This window comes from Falco cherrug, chromosome 5, assembly GCF_023634085.1.
Source record: "Falco cherrug isolate bFalChe1 chromosome 5, bFalChe1.pri, whole genome shotgun sequence".
Lineage (NCBI taxonomy): Eukaryota > Metazoa > Chordata > Aves > Falconiformes > Falconidae > Falco > Falco cherrug.
In genome coordinates this window covers 31,143,149-31,163,326 of record NC_073701.1, presented here as the reverse complement: position 1 = coordinate 31,163,326, position 20,178 = coordinate 31,143,149, and the positions used below count along the sequence as shown (strand labels likewise).

General features: G+C 41.4%; 1 protein-coding gene across 2 annotated transcripts in view; it reads right to left on the bottom strand.

The window, feature by feature from the left end:
- Window positions 1-20,178, bottom strand: part of CHST11 (carbohydrate sulfotransferase 11) — a 168,844-nt gene that overhangs the window by 98,189 nt on the left and 50,477 nt on the right. The gene's annotated exons all lie outside the window — the stretch shown is intronic.

Genomic DNA, 20,178 nt, shown 5'->3' with positions numbered 1-20,178 from the left:
AAATCCCACTCACACCTTTTGCAGAATTGTCCTTAGATGAATAATTATCAGGAACGTTTATATATAGTTCAAAACACTCGCTAACATGCCTGTGGACAACCACCTCTCAGGGCTCCTGCAACCTGTTCTCTACTGTCTCAGCTTCTTTGAGGCAGTGTTTCATTATGTGAATGACACAACCTTTTGGGTCTGAGTCTCACCTATAGCAATCTGCAGTAAGAAAACCGTAATATGGACATTAACTGCACCTATACGAATTTTAACAACACTTTTAGTAAGACTGTCATACTATTGTGGTAGTGAAAATTAAGAAATCAAGCCCTTTATCTTCACCAAATCTTATTAGCAACATAAATATCTAAATTTACATTTTATGCCTTGGACTGATCTCCATACATAATTACAGTAAATTATAATCTAATGATAAGTACTGCATATGCATGGCTCCAAGAACTGATTAAAATATCATGTTCATGCACACTAAGTGTGTGAAGCAGCTGACAAGAGCATTCAATGCCTTTAATGATTAAAGAGTAGTGTTAATACTGCAACTGCAGCAAAATCAGCAGTACCCTGAATTTAGCCAAGACTGTGAGCAGCTGAGTGAATTGTTAGTTTGTTGCTTAAATGCAAGAGCTGTAATAACAAGACCTTTCCTCCACCTCCAGGAATCATTTGTCCAAAATGCAAGCTTGGCTCATCTTGTTGAAATCTGTGGAATCACCAGTCATTAATTTAAGAGCAAGTCTGAAGAGCATGTTAACTAGGCACCAAATTTCAGTTTCTAAGGAGAGAAAGATAAACAGTTCCACTGAATTTAAAGCTTATCATCTGTGTAATAATCATCTGTGTATATATACATAGAGAGGTGGAAACTACATGCACAGGTCTTAAATTATCTCAAAACAGGAGCATCCATGCACAACTTCTAGAAAACTATTCAGACTCTCAGTGCACTGCGCTTGAGAACACAGCACTCCTCAGTCAAATCCTCTTCTACAGTCTGTGCAAAAAAAAAAAAAAAAAAAAGTCCAGAGGTTTTGCCACAGTCTTGATCCATTAGATAGCTACAAATTAAAACGTAGATCCCTCAAATTAAAAACACCCTTTGGAAAGGCACAATTTGGGAGCATACTGAGAGCTTGCAGGTCGTCATCCAGGCCAGGCAGCATTTGAACCTCCTGTCATGGTCTAACAACTGATGTGTTTACAAGCGTCTATCTCCTCCCCGGGTCTCTAAACCCGTGGTGGCAGAGGCAGGGTCACAAGTGACAGAGTAAATTATGTGGCAAGGCACCTACTAGATCTTGGTATCTGTGAGGGGGAGGTGTCACCTCCAGCTTGCATCTAGCCAAAACCACCAGACAACAGTGCCTAGAATAATGGGCACAGGTAGGGAGGGGAAACATGTAGGCAGGCAGGGATGGTTTAAAGCCTGTGACGTTCCAGACACTGAAGATCATTCACATGGAAACATGTGAACCAGGCTTAAGTTGTCACCTCTATTTGGCAGAAGGCATTTATCATGCACTTGGTAACCTACAAACACTGTCCCAGAATGGAAGACCTCTGACATTCCCACAGGATGAACAATGACAGCAGCAAGTACTAAAAATAAGAAGCCACATCAGTGCCATTTCTGCCTCTCCCTATCAGCAGCTACAGAGAAACTGAGAGAGGGGACATGGTGGCACTTCTCTTGGGACATTACTGGCCTGAAAAGGTACATGAACACCAGTGCTATCTAGACAGAAGAGAAAGGGGTGGTGAAAATCATAGGAACCAAGACTCTTGAGAGACTTAAAGCCATAGAGGTCACCTTCTCATAAAGTGTCAGAAGGGCAAATGAAACCATTTCTCACAAGCCTATGTGGGATCAGTCACAGAGGAGACTCTGCCAGAAGAGACACACAAAACGATTGTCACTTTTTCGACTGGACCTGCAGACACAAGTGAAATTTCAAACACTGGGTGCATGCATCCAGCAGCACCTACATCGCTGCCATCCTACAACCCTGTAAATGTCAGAGGCTCCCATTTCTAAAACTACCACAGAATAAAAGTTCCCCAGCTGCTATCTAGCAAATGTCTTCTGACTAGGTAACATTTAATTTGCATTGCTTGGACTATTCTAATTACACGATAACAATAATCAAATGTAAAAACTTCACCTCTGTTCACTGCCTCTTAAATTAACCGTCTCATATTACAAATATTTGAGAAAAGTTCTGAGAATATATTAATATTTAGCTTTTCATTACATTGGTCTAAAGTACAAAGACAAAATTCCTTAATACAGCATTGCTTAAAGCTGACATACATAATTCATTCTACCTATCCAAGATATATGTCCCACTGAGGAAAAAGCATGCATTGGCAGCAGGTGAGACTGGTTGAAAATGCAATCCTGTTCTTGTTCCAAAGAAAAAAGTCAAATATATTCCATATTCCTTTTTTTTTGTTCTGACTTCTTTTTTGGTCTGATTTCTGTATGAAAGGCTGAAAATTAACAGCAGTCTGCTTGCTTCTTTTAGCTGAAGTACATTGCTTTCCAGCTAACGCCGCTGTCCAACTGCCCCTAATCAGGTCAGGGTTAATGCTTTCCATGGAGCATCTAGACAGCAAAGAGCAGGTAGATAACCTAGTACCTTCTCCTAGAACTGTAAACAACCAGGTTATGGCCAAAAATTCGCCTAAACATTCCCTATCCAACCTAGACAGAAAAATCAGTGTAATTTGGCCCAGGCAAGATAACAGCATCAAAACAGTTACTTGTATCTTTGGCATCTCTGGACACATCTAAGCAAGCTACTGCCCTCAAACTCTCACATTTTTCTCAAGCAAAGCAAGAATAATTGATTATTCCCATACTGACTGTTTATAGAGATTCTCTTCAGCTAAAGATTTGGCCACGGTTTGTCTTCCAAACTCTTGCATAGACTTCTACTGTGACACCAAAGCAACGCAGAAAATTACTTCTGTTGGGTACTTAGGATGAAATACACATTTGAACACCACACTGAACACCTCCTCAGAGGCACCGAGACATCTATAGCTCAATCTTAAGCAGACATCTAGAAATTATATTATATAACTACTGTGCCATCTGTACCAGCAAGAATGCTGCTCAGGACAAGCTAGTCACATCCAAATACAAACCTAGCAAGGCTCAATCTGACAGTATTTTGCACCTGCAACACTTCTGAAGCATGAAAATACTCTGGGCAAAGTTGAAGTAAGTGACCCTAGGAAGCAGCCCTTTTTGTTTGTCAGAGGCTCTTGGACTGTATTTTTTGTAATTTGGAATATCCTGTCCACATAGCTTTCAGGCACTTCACTAAAATCATGCTGAACAAGCTTGTCATTAGTAACCAGCTCGTTCTGCTTCAGGAAAATGAGCCTTCCATAATAATTTACAACAATCTGCTCTGCAAGACTTCAGCCAAGTCCAAACTGCAAGCAAAATCGTAAACTCAGCAACAAAATGACTACCTAATTTCGAACTTCATTAAAATTCCTATGGTCCCTTCTACAGACTAATCAGGCTATGGACACCAAATGGTATGAAAGGGTTAATTTTTAATCAGCAACCAGGAGCATGAAGAGTGAATGCAAATAAATGCTTTCACCCAGCACTGGCTCCCAGAGCCTGAGTAAGGAGACTTAGATAGCTCTCCGGGCAATGATTTAGGAGCACTAATCCTTCAGCAGTGGTTCACAAAGATCGATGGATTGATAGCAGCATCTTGTGACATCTGGGGCCTTGTGCTTTGCTGCTTTCAGCTCAGGATTTTAGACTAAATTATCTCTCCTTCATCCCGAGACCACAGGTACAAGGATTTATGACTAAACTCTTGTCTGGCCTCTCATTTTCTTAAGGCAAAATTGCAGCTTTCTTTGCTGGAGCTTGGGAGATCTATTTTTAGAAAGTAAGAATCAGATTAGGTATTGTGTATGAGCACGCCAAAGTCTTAAATGCAGAGAATGAGATAACTTTTTCTCTGTGTTAACTGAGAACCAGATTTTGCCTTAATACCAGACAGTAACTAGAAACACAGAGTTTTGCTCAGCACAAGAAACAAGCAAAAATCTGTGACCAGAGCACCTTACCCTGTGTAACACCACTGTGTCTCACAGGCAAACCAGAGACCTTGCTGAGCTGGGTGCTGTAGGTACACTGCAAAAAAACAATCCCAAAAGCTCGATGTTTTAGAGCCCCGCCTGAGGAACAGGGAGAGATGCTGTATTTTAGTTTAGCAATATAGGATCATTGATTCAACACGTCCATCCTACCTTCCCCTGATGTTTCCACTCCCGCTCATGTACCAGAGGGACTCACTGAAGTATGACTGTTGATGAATACAACAGAAGTGAAGGATGAAAAATCAAGAAGAGGTTATAGCTTAGTGAAATTACTATGGCTGAGAAGAGCAGCCAAGCCTCTAGTTGCAGGACAAGGGACCAGCAAAGTCAGTCCTCAGTTCACAGGTTAGAAAAACAGAGTCAAAGAAGTTAAAAACTTCCACCCACAACACAAATTAGTTGCTACAGATCAAATTCATTTTAGGAAGTGAGATGTCTATTCTAAGCTACTCATTTAAGCTCCAATTATCAGAGCACCACCGCTGTGAAGATGGGTCACCCCATGGGTCCCCACGAATGGCTCCCCTCCTTCCCACTGACCAGCAATCCTAGATGGGCTGATGGTTGAAGTTACATGAAATAAATCCTGGTATAGCACAGAAATGAATCTTAACGTTTGTTTCTAAGCTCTAGTCACTAATTACAAAGGTTGTAAATGTCCTCCAAAGACTAGAGAGATATTTAATGACTTTTTGCTTTAGACAGATTTCCAGAAATAAGTTTGTATTTTATCCTGTTTGTTCTCAGATTAGCATGAGCATGGGTTTAATTGGGCACAGTGGGGAAGTTAATATCCTTGGGTGAAATTATGCAGAGACTTAGATCCTTAGCCACCCTACAGACATTGCATGTGGCATAAATTAGCACAACATCTTTCCTGTTAATGAACAATGAGAAACTTTTTTCCCAGTAATTTTTTAAAACTGTTAAGCCATACAGAATTTCTTTAGAAGTCTCAAGAAATTATCCACAAACCTAAATCAAAAGGCTTTTCAATAGGCTTTATTCTCACATGAGAGCTCTGTTTTGTTTATCTGTCACACAAAGGCACACACTGCTTTTAATGCAGCAAGTTCTTGTGGGTGCAAACTACAAACTATATTAGACTTGGTCAGACCTTTTCTGATACAACCTTGTTTTCTCTGGCATAAAATACATATTCAGGGGCATAATAATATTTCAGAGGTCCGTTCTGCATGGTTCACTGCCTACCTCAACTGCCTGCTCACCTCTGTGTATGCCCTGGTTTATGCCAACCATTAGCAAGGTCAGATGTCCCAAAACATTGATCAAAATGGTCTACTTGTTTTCCCCCAGAACTATTTCTAAGTCTTCGTAAATAACATTTTTTATCATCCACATCAACTTACAGTTCTTAGTTTCCTTTATTTTTTTTTTCTCATCTCCAATGCTACAAAGGAAGTAAGAAACTAAGGAATTGTGACCAACTTTAATTACATGTATTTCACAAACAAACGTGTATTATGAATTTGCATGAAGGAACACTGTATATCAAAATACAAAGGAATACCTCTTTCTAGATGTTACACTTTTTCCTACTTTTACACTACAAGTTAGCCATGTGTTTTGCAAAATGAGACTGCAATAATCTGGGAAGGTCAGAAAAATTTCTGGTGAAGCTTACAGGTTTCCAAACATGCCTCCCTCCAATCTCTAGATATTCGCTTTAACAATGTCAGCAGCCACAAATGCTGCTGGGTTCTCTTTATAGCAGAGCTGAATGTTCTACTCTGTTCTCCTTATCAGCCTAGTTTTCAAGCCTGTAGATAGTTGGCTATGTCCCATCTCTCTGATGCAAGTTCAAACGAAAACTGTAAATGTAGGTCCAGGGAAAAAAGCTACGTTTGCATTGTCCTAAAAAAAATAAGAAGCTACATTTCTTTTTCTCTATTTCCCACTACTTCCATTGCACTGTCAGTACCAGTCTACTTAACAAACATGATGTATGAGCTCACTCAGAAAAAAAAAAGGGAGTGAGAGAAAAACCTTTAGAGGAAGGTTTCTTCAGAAAGCTGTAATTTTAAAAGCATTTATCTTGAATCACGGTCAAAATGAAAACGACGGCTGCTGCAGCTGCAATCTATTTGAGCTACTGTTTCTTTGCTGTTCTTCAACAGATGTGCATTTAAGATGAAACACAAAACCATATTTGCTATGGATATACTCAAACACACAGCAAGTCTTCTCACAAGCCAAGCAGAACAGAAAATAGAGCTGTAGCAGTCATTTTAACCCGGAGCAATGAAAGGCTCAAACTATTGGTTTCCAAACTTCAGGCTCAAGTGTTCCACACACACATGTGTACAACTGACCGGACACAAACAAAAATCAAGGGACATAAGTCATCTCTGTCCTAGCAACATGTAGAGACCGACCAAGATTTATCACCACTGAAGCACTGCCCCTGATATTTTTAGTGCAATTACATCCTCCTGATATTTTACTGTGATTTATGAACAATAATTTTCTTTACCAAAAAGAAGCACTAAACAATTCGATAAGCAGGAAGAAAGTATGAAATCCTGCAGTAATCACTTCCAGAGCAGTCATTTGTTATGGCAAAGAGGATTATGACTGCAGCTTGTTGGATAAGCAGATGAGCTCTTACAAATTAAGGATGCTACCTCCTTGGCAATGGGAAGGCCAAATGCTGATATTAAAAGGAAAAAAGTACCACAGAGTATAAAGGCCCGATTCTGTGAACTGCAGAATGTCCAGACTAATAATACACAGCCAAGCTTTACCGTCTTTTTCCAATAGTTTATTCTGTTTAAAATTTCTGAACTCCAAGTAATCCCAAGGCACACAGATGCAATGTTTTCTTTGCAAGATCTTTTACATTTCCAGCAGCTGGTTATCACCTCAGCTGACCGGGATCAGGGCAGTTCAAGGTCTACAGAGCAATGCTGGGCCATGTCCAGCCCCATCTGACCCAGCGCTCCTGCCTTCTTCCAACAGGATCAGTACATCCATACACAGAGGCTGGGAAGCTGCTTTCACACATTCTTCTCTTTCTGTTAGCAACTAGCTGTACACAGATAATATTGCTTTCAGATGTAAGAATCCCCTCATGCAGCAGTTTTGAAATATTCCAAACCACAGATCCTTCAAAACATTTTACATATGAATAGGACATTGTCAGCTCCCTCAGACCCAGGCTGCACTTCACCACACAGAAGAGTAAAATATACATTAGCACTGTAAAACTTCATCTCAATTAGCATAATCTGTATTTCCATTATAGAGCCCAGCTTTACAGCCATCCACGGGTGAGGTACTGAGCGCTCTGGGTCTGTCTTTCTCTAAGGAGAAATGCCTGAAACAAGAAAACCATTCAGAGTGGTGAACGTTTGAGTGAGCTTTCAGTGCCCACTTATCTTTCAGTGATTCTACTCCCTTCCTATATCTCTTTCCATTGCTCCCGTTATGTCAGGGAGTTCAATTAAAACCTTCTGATGCACTTTGTCTATGGTAAAGAAATGCAGTCATGCCTCACATACCCAAGTGGATGGTCCAAGCACACCAATCTCTTGAATGAACATCCAAGAGAAAAAAAAAAAAAAAAAGGAGTGAATAAGGAAAGATCTTTCCGTGATTTTACTTCCAATGATAGCATTTAAAGGGGAAAAAAAACCATGCAGCAGTTGCAAAAGATACATATACTGGTATCACTACTGAATAGGATGCTGGACAAACTAAAAATTTTAGATTGACTGGGACTCTTCCTCCAAATATTATGGATATGCTATGTAACATGGGATAGATGCTATTTAGGTATGCATATATAGCATGAGGCCAGTATGCAAGTAGCTTTCTTCTGCATTAAACTGGAATTAATTAATAGCACAGTATTTCAAGGCTCAGTTTCTGAGGCTCCAGAATACTGGACACCTACATGACCTTTACTGGCATGAATAATATTTCATAATTAGCATCCAAAATAATAAGCTTTGGTTTCAGTCACTAATAGCCTGCCAAATGCATTGTGAAAATTCTATTACTGTTGCAGCTGGTGACCAATAAGGTACTAAAATACAGGAACACTTTGACAGTATGACTCTGAAGGAGACAGGCAACAAAACTGCTAGACAGAGCCATGGACTTAAAGGTTTTTCCACAGGAAACAAATGCTGTTCGTGTACTTGTGAGATCTCATGCTGAGGACAGAAAAAGCAGGAGAGGGGAAAAAAGGAAAGCTTGCTTTCTGGAAGACTTCCCTAAAAATAATGCCCGATTAAGCTATAGTTCATCTTTCAGTCTTGTTTCTAAATTTGTCAGGAGCAGAAAATTCACCTTGGGAAAGTGATTTGATGTCAGACTCTCCTCCTCAAACATACCCTTTTGCCAAGCTGAAGTGACATATCCTCACCTTCCAGCCACTGGATCTGTGGTGCAACTGTCTGCCCCACAGAGCCATAGCACTCTTCTCTATGCAGGAACCTGTGTGTTACGATCAAGGCACCCTCAAACTTTCCATCGTTCTGCAGCAAGCTTTCTAGGCACTTCCTCACTCTTCGTGCTTTCTTCTGAACACATGCAAAGATAACACTACAACTTGCTGAAACCAGGGTGCCCCCCCATCACACAGTACTGCAGCAAAGGCCGTAGCAGGACCAACATGACGAGGAGCAAGTATAACTCCCCCTCCCTGGCCCTGTACTGCAACCTCACCTGTGCTCAGCTGGCATTAGCTCTCCTATGGGCCAGGGAGCAGGCAGGCCAGCCGATGGACCACCATCAGACCTCCCTTTCAACAGAAGGGGGTCCGCTACTCAGTATGCATCACCTAGATTTTATTCCTTTGCATGTTCACCCTGACTAAAATCACTAAAATCGGGCTGCCAGCCAAGTCACTAGGTATTCACAACTCTGTATTAATGACCTGCACTCTTCTTCCTCTCCATTTACCATTGCCCTAACTTTTGCATCCTCTGTAAACCTGATCAATAATTGATGTATATTTTTTTCCGGATCATAAATTAGAACATTTAACAAGTGTAAGCCCAAAATCTGGTCCCTCAAGGATCCCATGGGAAATGTATCTGCTTAGTGATGACTTCCCAGTTACAGCTATTTTTACAAACTGTCAAACATTTTTTAAATCAGTATTATCTGTGCCAGATTGATATGCATTCACTTGCCAACTTAACTTTTGGTTTATTCATTCCCATATGCACCTGTACAGCAGTAACTCTGACATTCAAATACTGTATCATCAAAATAAAGAGGGTCATCAGCTTGATGAATTGATTTTAAAACAGTTACTTGTGAAAAATGTTTAGGTTAGCTGTCTGGTTTTAGCCTTCAAAGCTGCAGAGGCGGCTTCTGTGATGTATTGCAGTCTTGCTTTGCTCTCAGCTCTGTATGGGTTAATTTTATCACAAGTTCTTTAAAGTTGAAACAGTAAAAATGCATTTTAATTGAAAATATTTTACACTTGCAGCTTAAAAATATAAAACAGAATAAAAATTACAGTTTAAGTGATGTTTTCTTAAGCCACAGAGTTGAATGGCAGACAGGACTGACCTGGAGAAAACCTCAGAAGGGTGCTGCTTTTGGTGTAATCCTTAAGTTTTATGCTGAAAACTCCATTTCTCTTCATTAAATATTAATCAGCCATTACCAAGGAGGTGTATATAAAAGCTGTGTTAAATAAAAGAACCCAACAAGTGAAACAAACTGATTCAATTACGAATTTACAGTAAGAGATTGTCACGTACTACACCCTTCCAAGCCAAGATAAATCATCTGAGCCCCATGAACTCAAATGGATCTCGGTCTTTCTACATGGCTGGGAATCACACCTGAACTGTCTGTGGTGAATGGAAGATTTACTGAGATCTACTGCTTGAGTCCTCAGCAGGGAAAGCAGTCAAAGCATTTTATTCATTGGGAAGGACACCATTTGTGTGCATATGTGGAGCTATTCATGCAGGTATGATATGACCGACTATATTATATCCATACATGAGTGACTATATACATGCATTATTCATGTTGACATAGTACACTAGTGTTTTACCCATCACCAGATGCTGGTATTTTGTAAATAACGTCATTTTCAAGAGTTGTAACATGCTGCATCATGTTTTACTGTTCAAATCCAACAATTAAATGGCATTTTATTTTGGTTTCTCATTTCCATTCTCTGTATTTTGCTCCTATCTATTTCATTACAGGGTTTTGAGGCTGAAAGCGTAAGTAACATTCAGAGAAAATGGCAATGTCAATTTTTAGTCTAATAGTATCTCTTATTTAATAACGCTTTTTTTTTCCAGAACACACTGCTTTTCAACTATTCTATTTAATCAAGTTCTTGACATAGTATTTTCCTGTCAAAACCTATTCTATTTCTCTGAAATCTTCATCTTCTCCTCCCTGACCTTTTCTTACCCCACCCCCACCCCACAACTATTCCCTTTGACACTCTACTGCTGCCCCTACACACCGCTACCCACCTTTTAGGCTCATTCCCTGCTAACCATTCCTCTTCCCTCACACCTCTTCTAGTCTTCCATCACCATCCAGCTTCTTCCCACTGCACTCCCAAAGCAATGAGTCAAGAAAAATCTCAACTTGCTCCCTAACTCAGCCACCACACTAGGAACCCAGGTCCCTCTCAACCCAGAGCAAGGGCTGGCAAAGGGAGCAGATGAGGTGGCAAGGCGTGAGAGGGAGAGGAGGTGCTGAAGGCATGGGGACTTGACTTCAGTTGCTCAAAGGGAACGAGCAAAGTCCTCTCCTGTGTGTGCCCCTAGGTTTCCAGGGCTTTAATCCCATCCCTGAGCCTGGCAGCCCTTTTCCACCATGTCAGTGCCGCACTCCCAGCTCAGCACTATCACTCCACATACTCCACTCTATTCCCAGGAGACCCCATCCACCCAGAGCCTTACATTAGCTAAACCACACAAAACACAAAATAATCAGCAGGAGGCTCGAGAGGCAGACAACTTATAAGGCCAAGAGCTACAGCACAGGGAGGCCAGGAAACATGCCTGGTTTTATTTATAGTTTTTACTCAGAGCTCTGTTTTTCCTGCAGTTAAAGCAGTTAAGAAAGATGACAGAGTTCGAGGTCAGGAGCATTGTCACAGGCATAATCCAACAAGAGGTTCAGCAGCGATGCTGCTGAGTGCTTTCCTGCTCCTCAACAAACAGTATTTTTTTCCTATTTTACAAACTCACTTTCACTCCTCTATCCTAAATGTTTAAACTAAGAGCAGTCATCCCATCAAATGATTAAAGGGCATGAGTATGGTAAACAGTGCAAGACTACATTGTACTTTATGACAGGTTGCACAAGAAATTTACTCTTCCCCGCATGGCTGCGCTCCAGCTAAAATCAGTGTTGAAAAAGCAAAGATTTCAGGCAAATAGAAACAGCCTCAGAAATTAAGACTGCCTATTACCTCTACCTCAGCTATGAATCTTTTCTTGAAATGGAAACCCTGAATAGAAAAGAAAATTAGAAGACCCCAGGTGAGAGTCCCACTGTCATTAACCTTGCAGAAACTATATTTGCTATATCGTGTTTGTGGTGACATCAAATGTGTGCGAGTTTCAAAGGAAAGCTGAATATAAATATTTTAAAAAAACAAATCCAAACCACTAGCATTGACTAATTCTGTTGCTCAGGATCTTAGCTATAGTCTTTTTATGTTGTTGTTTTGCATTGCCCACAAAATAATGAGGGATACAAAGGCTGCAGATGAGGGTATGAGTGAACCCGAAAAATCAAAGCTTCTAATCACCCTGAGGTAAATGCAATATAAATAAAAGAGTGCAGGGTGAAGGTAACCACTGATTTTATTTAGGTCCTCCCATATGAACAGGGCTAATTCTATGCTCTGCAGATGTTCATTTGTGTCCTCCTTATCCTATGGGAAATTAAAATACAGGGTGGTTTGCTGTATAGTCTGCTTACAATGTCAAGACAATTTAACTGTTCCTGTTGCAGCTGTGCAGCTCCCTTCAAAGAGAGGACCAACAGCCCTGGTGTCTATGCCCTCCATCAGCCCACCCCAGCCTCAGCACTGAGGACTTCATTTAATTCCTGCCTCACTGAAGAATGTCCTGTTAAGTAGGAAGCTCTCTTTGCCATCCTCTTGCCATACTAGTAACACTGTTAAGTACTGGAAAATTCAAATAGACTGTCTTAGACTAAAGTTCAAGCTCTTAGGAATAATACGTGCTTGGGGATTTGGTGGAAGCTCCTCCATAAGCTTCTACTTGTGGCTTTCTTCAAAAACCCTGATGGCATCATCCAACTTTCCAAACATCACCCCCAGTGAGCTACTGCTACACACCAGCCTCCAGCTGGACAACACAACATTAACTATATCTCTTTCCACACGTGTTTTGCTTTAAGAAGTCCCTGTTGGAGCTGGTTCTTTGCATTGAGGCTTTCTTGTGTGGAACAGGGTGGGAATGCAACCTCCCAATGCATTCCCACCCTATTCCTTGCAAAGAAGCCTCGGAGAAGTCTCCTCGTGGCCAGGTGGGGAGTTGATTCTCCCAGTCTCCCTCCAGATGGTGCCCAAGGCTGGGGGCAGGTTGAGGCTCATCCCAACCCACTCATCCCAAAAAACAGCTGGTGGTCAATTCATCCCTAACCTCAAATCAACCCCAAATAAAACACACAGGGCTGGGAGAGAAAAGGGAAAACAGAAGAAAAGCAGAGCGAGTCCCAACCAAACATAAGGGGTTTTCTCTTTCATCTGTTGGCTCTTCCTACAGCCAAAACACCGTTAAGCTATGCACATGACTAAGGGTTTCCAGCACCAGGGGTTTCCTAAAGCTATTTGTCTAATCAAAAAGTCAACAAGCTACACCGTGGATTTTTATTGCAAGGACAACACTGAAGGAAGAAACCACAAAACTCCATTTCCTTTCTCCCATGTTTTTCAAATAGTATCTGTTTTCTCACCACAGACAAAACAAAACACAGGCTTCTTTCCTCCCTTTAAACCAGAGATTAAGATGCTCAGACTCTAGCATTGAGAAGCAAGTAACCAAAATGGTTCTTCCAAACCCAACCAGCATTTTTCTTTCCCAGCATCCAGACACAACATGGTCACACCAGTCACCCCAGCTCTGCAATCTCCTTCCACTGCAGCAGCTCCCTCCCAGCAACGCCAGTTCTTCTCACAGCAAAGCTTAGGTCAGGATTAAAGAGGAGAGGAAACTTCTGAAACACAAAAGGTCTTTTACTGGCCGTGGCAAGTACAATATGCAAGACAGGAATGATAAAAGCCAAAGGAAGACTTTAGCTTCCCAGCAAAATTAGCCATTAAAAGCAGTCATCAAGGCCAGGTGCCAAGTCGACCATGCACAGGGTGACAGCCAGCTCCACCACTTGTCACGGTGAAATCACTGTCTATGTGCTAACCCCTCAAACAAGCACTTACATGTATCTCGCTCCCCAAATCACACTGAGAGGCAACAGGCAGGATGAACTGCAGGCCACCTGCAATGGTCACTAATGATGCGATTTATTTCTAACAGATATGACATCACAGCAACCAGCGTTACTGTTTGAGTTGACAAGTGGAGAACACAGCAAAAACAAACACTTCTTCCTCCCTAAATCACATCTTTCCCTCTCCCATGACCTTTCTCCTCTGCAACGGAGTAAAAGATAGTTTTAAAAAATTGAAGAAGGCGTGGAGAAAACGACAAAGCAAAATAAGACTTATAAAAATCTGCATATATGTGGCACAAATAACTAAAAGATCTTAAAAAGCTTGCAAAAAATAGAAGTTTCTTAAAAAAAGGTGAAACAAAATCTACGACCTTTCTCTTTTCAATTACAGCCTTTACAGGAAAGATTTGTCTACTTTCTTACCTGACCCTGTAATTCACTGCTGTCACTGCACAGGCACCAGAGTGTTACTGAATTTACACAGAGTCACACCCAGGAGGTTATTCAACATACAAATTATGCAATCCAGCACTGAACACAACAGCTTTACTGAATTATGGCTGTTTCCTAAAATATGAGCTGGTACCACATTGCTAACTGTAGCCAAATGCATGACCAACCCGTGTCTCTCCCATCCGCTTCAAAAGAGAGAGCAGCAGCAAGAGACTGCCAAGCAGGGACACTCAGCCCGGATTTTGAATGCAAGCACAGGTTTGTTATTAGGTTGTTCTTTTGAGTTATACTACCAATGCCTTGGCTACACTGGATAAAAATAAAAGCGCAGTACTTTACAAACTATCCGCCCATCCTGATGCAAGCTGCTGCCCATGCTCTGCAGCAAGGAGCACCCAGCTGAAGGGAGGCACACAGAGAAGCTGTGCTGCTCAGTGGCTGGGGTCCCATGGAGGAAGACACAGCCTGCCAACCGCAGCCCTGAGTGAGAAAGAACAGAGACGTGGGTCACACAGACACCCAGCTGGCTCTCACCACCACCATGCACGCTGCAGAGCCCTTCCAGGGGAAAGCAGAGAGTGATGGAGGGGTCTGAGGCAAGGAGAACATGGCCACAAGCCAACTTCACTGTCACCTTCTGTGCAGCAATGACAGCTCTTGAGTCAGCTGGCTTCAGGCCAAACTGGACTTCCCAGATCATGCAGCAGCATGGAGAAGTCACCTTACACAGCGAGCATGGGGTGTTGGGATAGGGGAGCAGGGAATGCAGGATGCTTTGCTGGGCAGGATAAGGCAAGCCAAGACCACCGGTACCACCACTGTCACACTGCATCACCTTCTCTGCAATCATCAACCAGCCTCTTTTCAGCAATGGGGACAAAACTACCCCCATTACAGCAAAGGCATGGAGCTGGGCCAAAAAACATGGGGGAAGACCCAGAACAGAGCTAACAATGCCCCTAGGGTAAAGGATGGTATTGAGGATTATATCAATATGGAAGACAGAAGCAAACTAGTCACTGGTAGATAGGATTAATTCTCCATGTGTAAAATCCGAGTTTCACTTAGAAGCAAAGAGAAAAACTACGGAATTTTTTCCAGTAGCCGCAAAAGCAGCAAATCTGTTATCTTTCTCAAATTTGTACACCAAACAAGTACTCACGTGACTCAGTGCTACTTACCTCTCACCTTCCTTCCTTCCACTACCAGTGACTTCAATGACTCTTACTCTTGTCCCAAAGAATTTTTGAGTTACTAAACTGCAGAACAACTGGTATTTAAAAACAAAAGAATACAACTGATGATAAAACATACCACATCTGAAATTGAGCATTCAAGAACAGCTTCAGCAAAAAATACTCAACACTTCAGATTCTCTACTGAAAAAAAATCCATCTCTACATTGTTATTTGCCTGCATTTAAAATTCCTATAGAACAGCTCTTATTTATTTATCAAGCACTAACCAATCCAGCTTGAGAAGTGCCTAATCCTGTTACAGTTTTCCTCCACATCATCATCATATACCTTGTGCCCTGTATTTAAATCTGAACGCACTTCTCAAAGTCAATGGGCTTGAGCCTTGGGCCAAAATTCCTGCCCAGGAAGCAAAGGTGCCCTACAGTTTATACCTCCCATTGGAGTTCTACTTCTGGACTCTACTTTTTGTCCCCTCACAGTCTTCCTGTGTAACCTTGTGGGTACCACTTCAGCCCAAATTCAGCAGTATACTGAAGTACTCGCTTCACATCATGCATGTGAGTTGAAAATCAATGCAATATATTGACCCAGTCATGACTTGCTGAAGGTCAGAAAGCAAACTGGTGACGGAGCTGGAAACAAAACAGAGACCTCCCGATCTCGAGATCAATTCCTTTAACCTCCAGGCCATGTTTGCATGAATTAACAAGGGAAACAATTCATCTGCAAGTGGTCTGAACCATTTTAGTGATCAGGTAACGTGTCCCAGTTCTGTCATCATTACATTTGTTGGCTCAGAGCTCTGATTTCCACCCCCATGCCACTTGCCCAACAATTTCTGTCCTTGGGAAAAAGTAATCAAGTATGATAAGGATGACAATCATAATTAGCTTAAAATGCAGGCCTGCTGGCATGTATTGAGAACACATTTTAATATAAAGAGCTAATGTGAAGGGAGCAAGACTAAAGCAATAGAAATTTTTGATGAATTGAACATGGATATCCAAAGCCAAATTATGAGAAATGATTGCTTTAGGAAGTGGTAGGAATTCCCTTTACATAAATTACTCCTTTAAATATTTAAAATCCCACTTCAACCTCAGTAGAAATGAATGTTTAATATCTGCTCTTCTGTAACCTCACAAAAGTATTAATAAAATGCATTTAGTCCAGTCAGCCCATATTGCTCTCAAAATACAGGCAAGAGAAGGTGGACAAAGACCAAACAAGGTAAGAAACCATCTGATTTCAGTCAGGTAGCTTTGCTGAGCTACCTGTCATCAAGTAAATCACTTACCAAGAAGAAAGGAGAACAGACCTAAATGTTTGAAGGTGACTCTCTGTAACAGCAACCAGTTATAAATTATATCACATTAGCACCACTTCTGTATTTTAGAGATTTTCTTTCTTCAATGCATTTGTCTATCTTCTGCCATTTTTCACAGTTAAGCAATTATTGGTCTTTTGGAAGGACGCCAGCTGTCAGTACTTCTGTCAAACTGACACTTCACAAATATGTAAGAGTCCGCATTTCTGATGATGAATTCCTCACTGAATGTGTGACAGGATAAATTACTGCCAGCAATACCTACACAACGACTCCATGGGTCAGTGGGCTTCCCATAAAGAGACAGGCAAGGTGAAAGGCACTGCCACAAGATGACAACTGCCACATTGTGAGATTTAAAAAGAGTTGTGTTTGGTTTTCTAAGCTAAACTTCATGAAAATCCCAGCAATCAAAACGCCGCAAGCGCTATGGCCATACCCATTATTGGTAACACATATGATGAGAGTCAGGCAGAGCTATAGGACAGCTCTTCATCAAGGAAGTATTAATAACAACACTAAGTTGCCTCTTCAACACAAAGACTACGCACACTATTTGGGTCTTCCTGAATCATTTAAGTTTCTCAGCTAAACAGATGAGAATGAGTCAGATGCAGCCCTCCTTGTGCTACAAAACACAGAGTCAGCACGCGTGTTCCCCTGTCCCATCCCTGCTCTCCTCAACGCTGCAGACACACTGGGGAAGCAGCCACCCTTCCCGACGCTTCTCTGCTGTGTCCCCATGACTTCTCCAGGTGCCCTTGCCATCCCCACTGCCCACAAAGAAAACATCCACTGCATTTGCAGGGAGAGAAACCCTCAACCACACCAATGAAACCTCTCAAAGGACCAGCTGCAGATCAACAAGCCTGCATAAAACACCTCTTTTCAAGAGTTTTACCCTCACATCACAGACACAGATGCAGAGACTGATGTCAAATTAATAAAACACAGATATCAACACCATATCGCAATGAGCAGTATTATACACTTACCACAGTAGCGTTGGTTGCATGTGTCTACTGCATAAGCCCACCACAGAAATAACCTCTTAACCTGCCCTAATTCATGTCCTTTCCAGCCTAACCAGCACAAAAGCTTAGCACAAGCTGTAAGTAAATCATGGTGAGTTTCCACTCCTTTGTCTTTCTCACTGAATTTCTACGTTGTGCATTGCCCCACTAGGTGAGGAGCAAAAGACAGTGTGGGTTCAGCAAGCTGCTGAATAATGAAGGTTTAATCACCCTCTTACTGAGCAGAGCTTGACTAACTCAAGTGCCCAACTCTGCCGCTAGTTCTTTTGCAAACTCTCTCCTAACCAACTCATTAAACGGCACAACAAAGTATCACCCTGGGAAGGTGATTAAACTCTTTCCTGGAGAAAGCAAGGAACAGTCTGTGATAGCTCGATGTGCACACATGCTAGGACTCAGAGCCAACAAGCAGAGGTCTCTTTCCAATTGACAAAGAGAAGTGCTGGTATCTGGGGGGGGGGGGGGGGGGGGGGCGGGCGGGAAGGGGGTTCCCTTGTTCCTTTTAATTATTTCCAGTGCTATCAAAAGACACAGTACTGTATCTACAGCTGATACAAATCTCATCAAATCCACTAACTTTGACAACACTACATGGATCTAAAGCAACCTAGATCTTGGTTCCAAAGCCTTAACAATTACAAAGTAACACCCTAAATTTTGGTTCTCCTTTGAAAACCCACTGACTGCTCCCAATAAAACTGAAAATACTGACTTTGCTTTCTGCTCAACCAGGCTAAAACAAAAACGTGCTTTTCTCAAATCTAACCAAAAAAACTACATGTCACTTAAAATAACAGCAACCACTGACTGCTGCTTCCACTCCCACAGCTACCTTCCATTACTGTAAGCAAGCAGTCATTGTGCTTAAGTCTTCTGGACAAATCCGTAACAGATGAAATGAAACAGTGGTTATGTAAGAACAAAATATTTAAAGCAAAAAAAAAATATTGAGCTATTTAAGTTAAATATTAGTCACATTGATTCCCTCAAAACTGTTACTGACTTATTATTACTAATATAGGACAGCAATGTAGAACAGACAGCAGCCAAAATGTGTAACTCCTCTAAAAACAGAACTTACATAAATTCCATATATAATTAATTTGGAAGACCATGAAACCAGAATTGCAGGAAAAACATAGGATACAAAAAAAGATAATACAATTTGTCTTAGAAATCCCACAAACTGCTGAAACATCTAGTTAATTCCAAAATAGAATTCCCACAGTAAATGAAAAACCACTGAAAATAGCACAAAGAGCCCAAAATAGCACCAAAACCTGACAGAACTAAAGTTTACTATGGATGTGTTGTAAGATGTCTAGCTACAGCTTCCTGAGATAACTCAGCCACACGTGGATGATATAAATCGTATCTTTAACAGAACAGAGCATCACAAACAAGCGTGAATCGATAAGGTTGTACATGTAAAGTGAACGCAGAACGCATCAGAGCAAAATCCTCTGTGCCAAGGCAGATCTCACAGTTGCTCAAGGCAAATACTGGAGCTCCACGGAGCAAGGAAGTAAAGTCCAGCAGGATGTTATTCGAACAGCACAGAAAGCCTGCTGACACAGAAACTCCTGCCGGAACACCCTGACTTGGGTTTTGGGGGTCAGCTGGGAAGGATCTGGGTTGCAGCCAGCACCCCACGCTGCAGCCAGCTCCCGCTATCAAGCTGGTGGCTGAGCTGCGACATAGGTGCACTTCCAGCAGGGAAGGGTTTGTTTGGGCTTGTTGCCACATTGGGTCTTGATCCAAGACTCAAAGAAAATGAGAACTAAGTCACTATGGCTCTATTTAACATGGACCGTAATGACCACAGATACTGTCAAAAGCAAGCTGAGTAGAGGCCATACACAATCAGATTTATGTAGATATGATTAAAGGGATCCTTACAACTCAAAATCACACATAGAAAATCTGAATAATTCTTTCCAAACCTACACCAAAAAAGGTGGAAAACACTGATTTCATTTTTTAGCAGCACATTCTCCTGCAGCCTGTGCAACTGAGCCAGGGACATGCACAGGGTCTGAAATCGAACCGACTACAGCTTTAAACTAGGACACATTTAAAAACACGTTCAATGGGTTGAGTTCTGTCTCTTCTCCCAATTCAGGGCATAACCAGAAAAATACTGACATTTCTCTACATTATAAGTATAAAACAAATAGCCGCACCAAAAGGTAAGAGTAAACCTGGGATTTTTAAATTATTTACCAAATTTCTGAACTTAAGTTAAGAAAATTAGCCTAATTGAAATACTTGATTTTTCTCATTTAATTAGCCTTGTTAAAACCTGCCACTGAAATAACACAAGCTTGTGAAATGCGAAGATACAGGATTCTGCCTTCAGCACATGAACTGAACCAGCTTAAGCTATTCTACAGAGATGGCCTAAGGAAATACAAGTAACACCAAGAACTGGATCATGAAAGATGAGAAGTACTAACAAAAGAAGTAGTCTCTACAGTGGTCTTTATTTTTTAAAAATCCACAGCTGCAGTGCTTAAAATAATGCAGTTTGCAAACCTAGACTTCAACTTCAGCTACTACACGGGAGCCCGTGATGAGGACG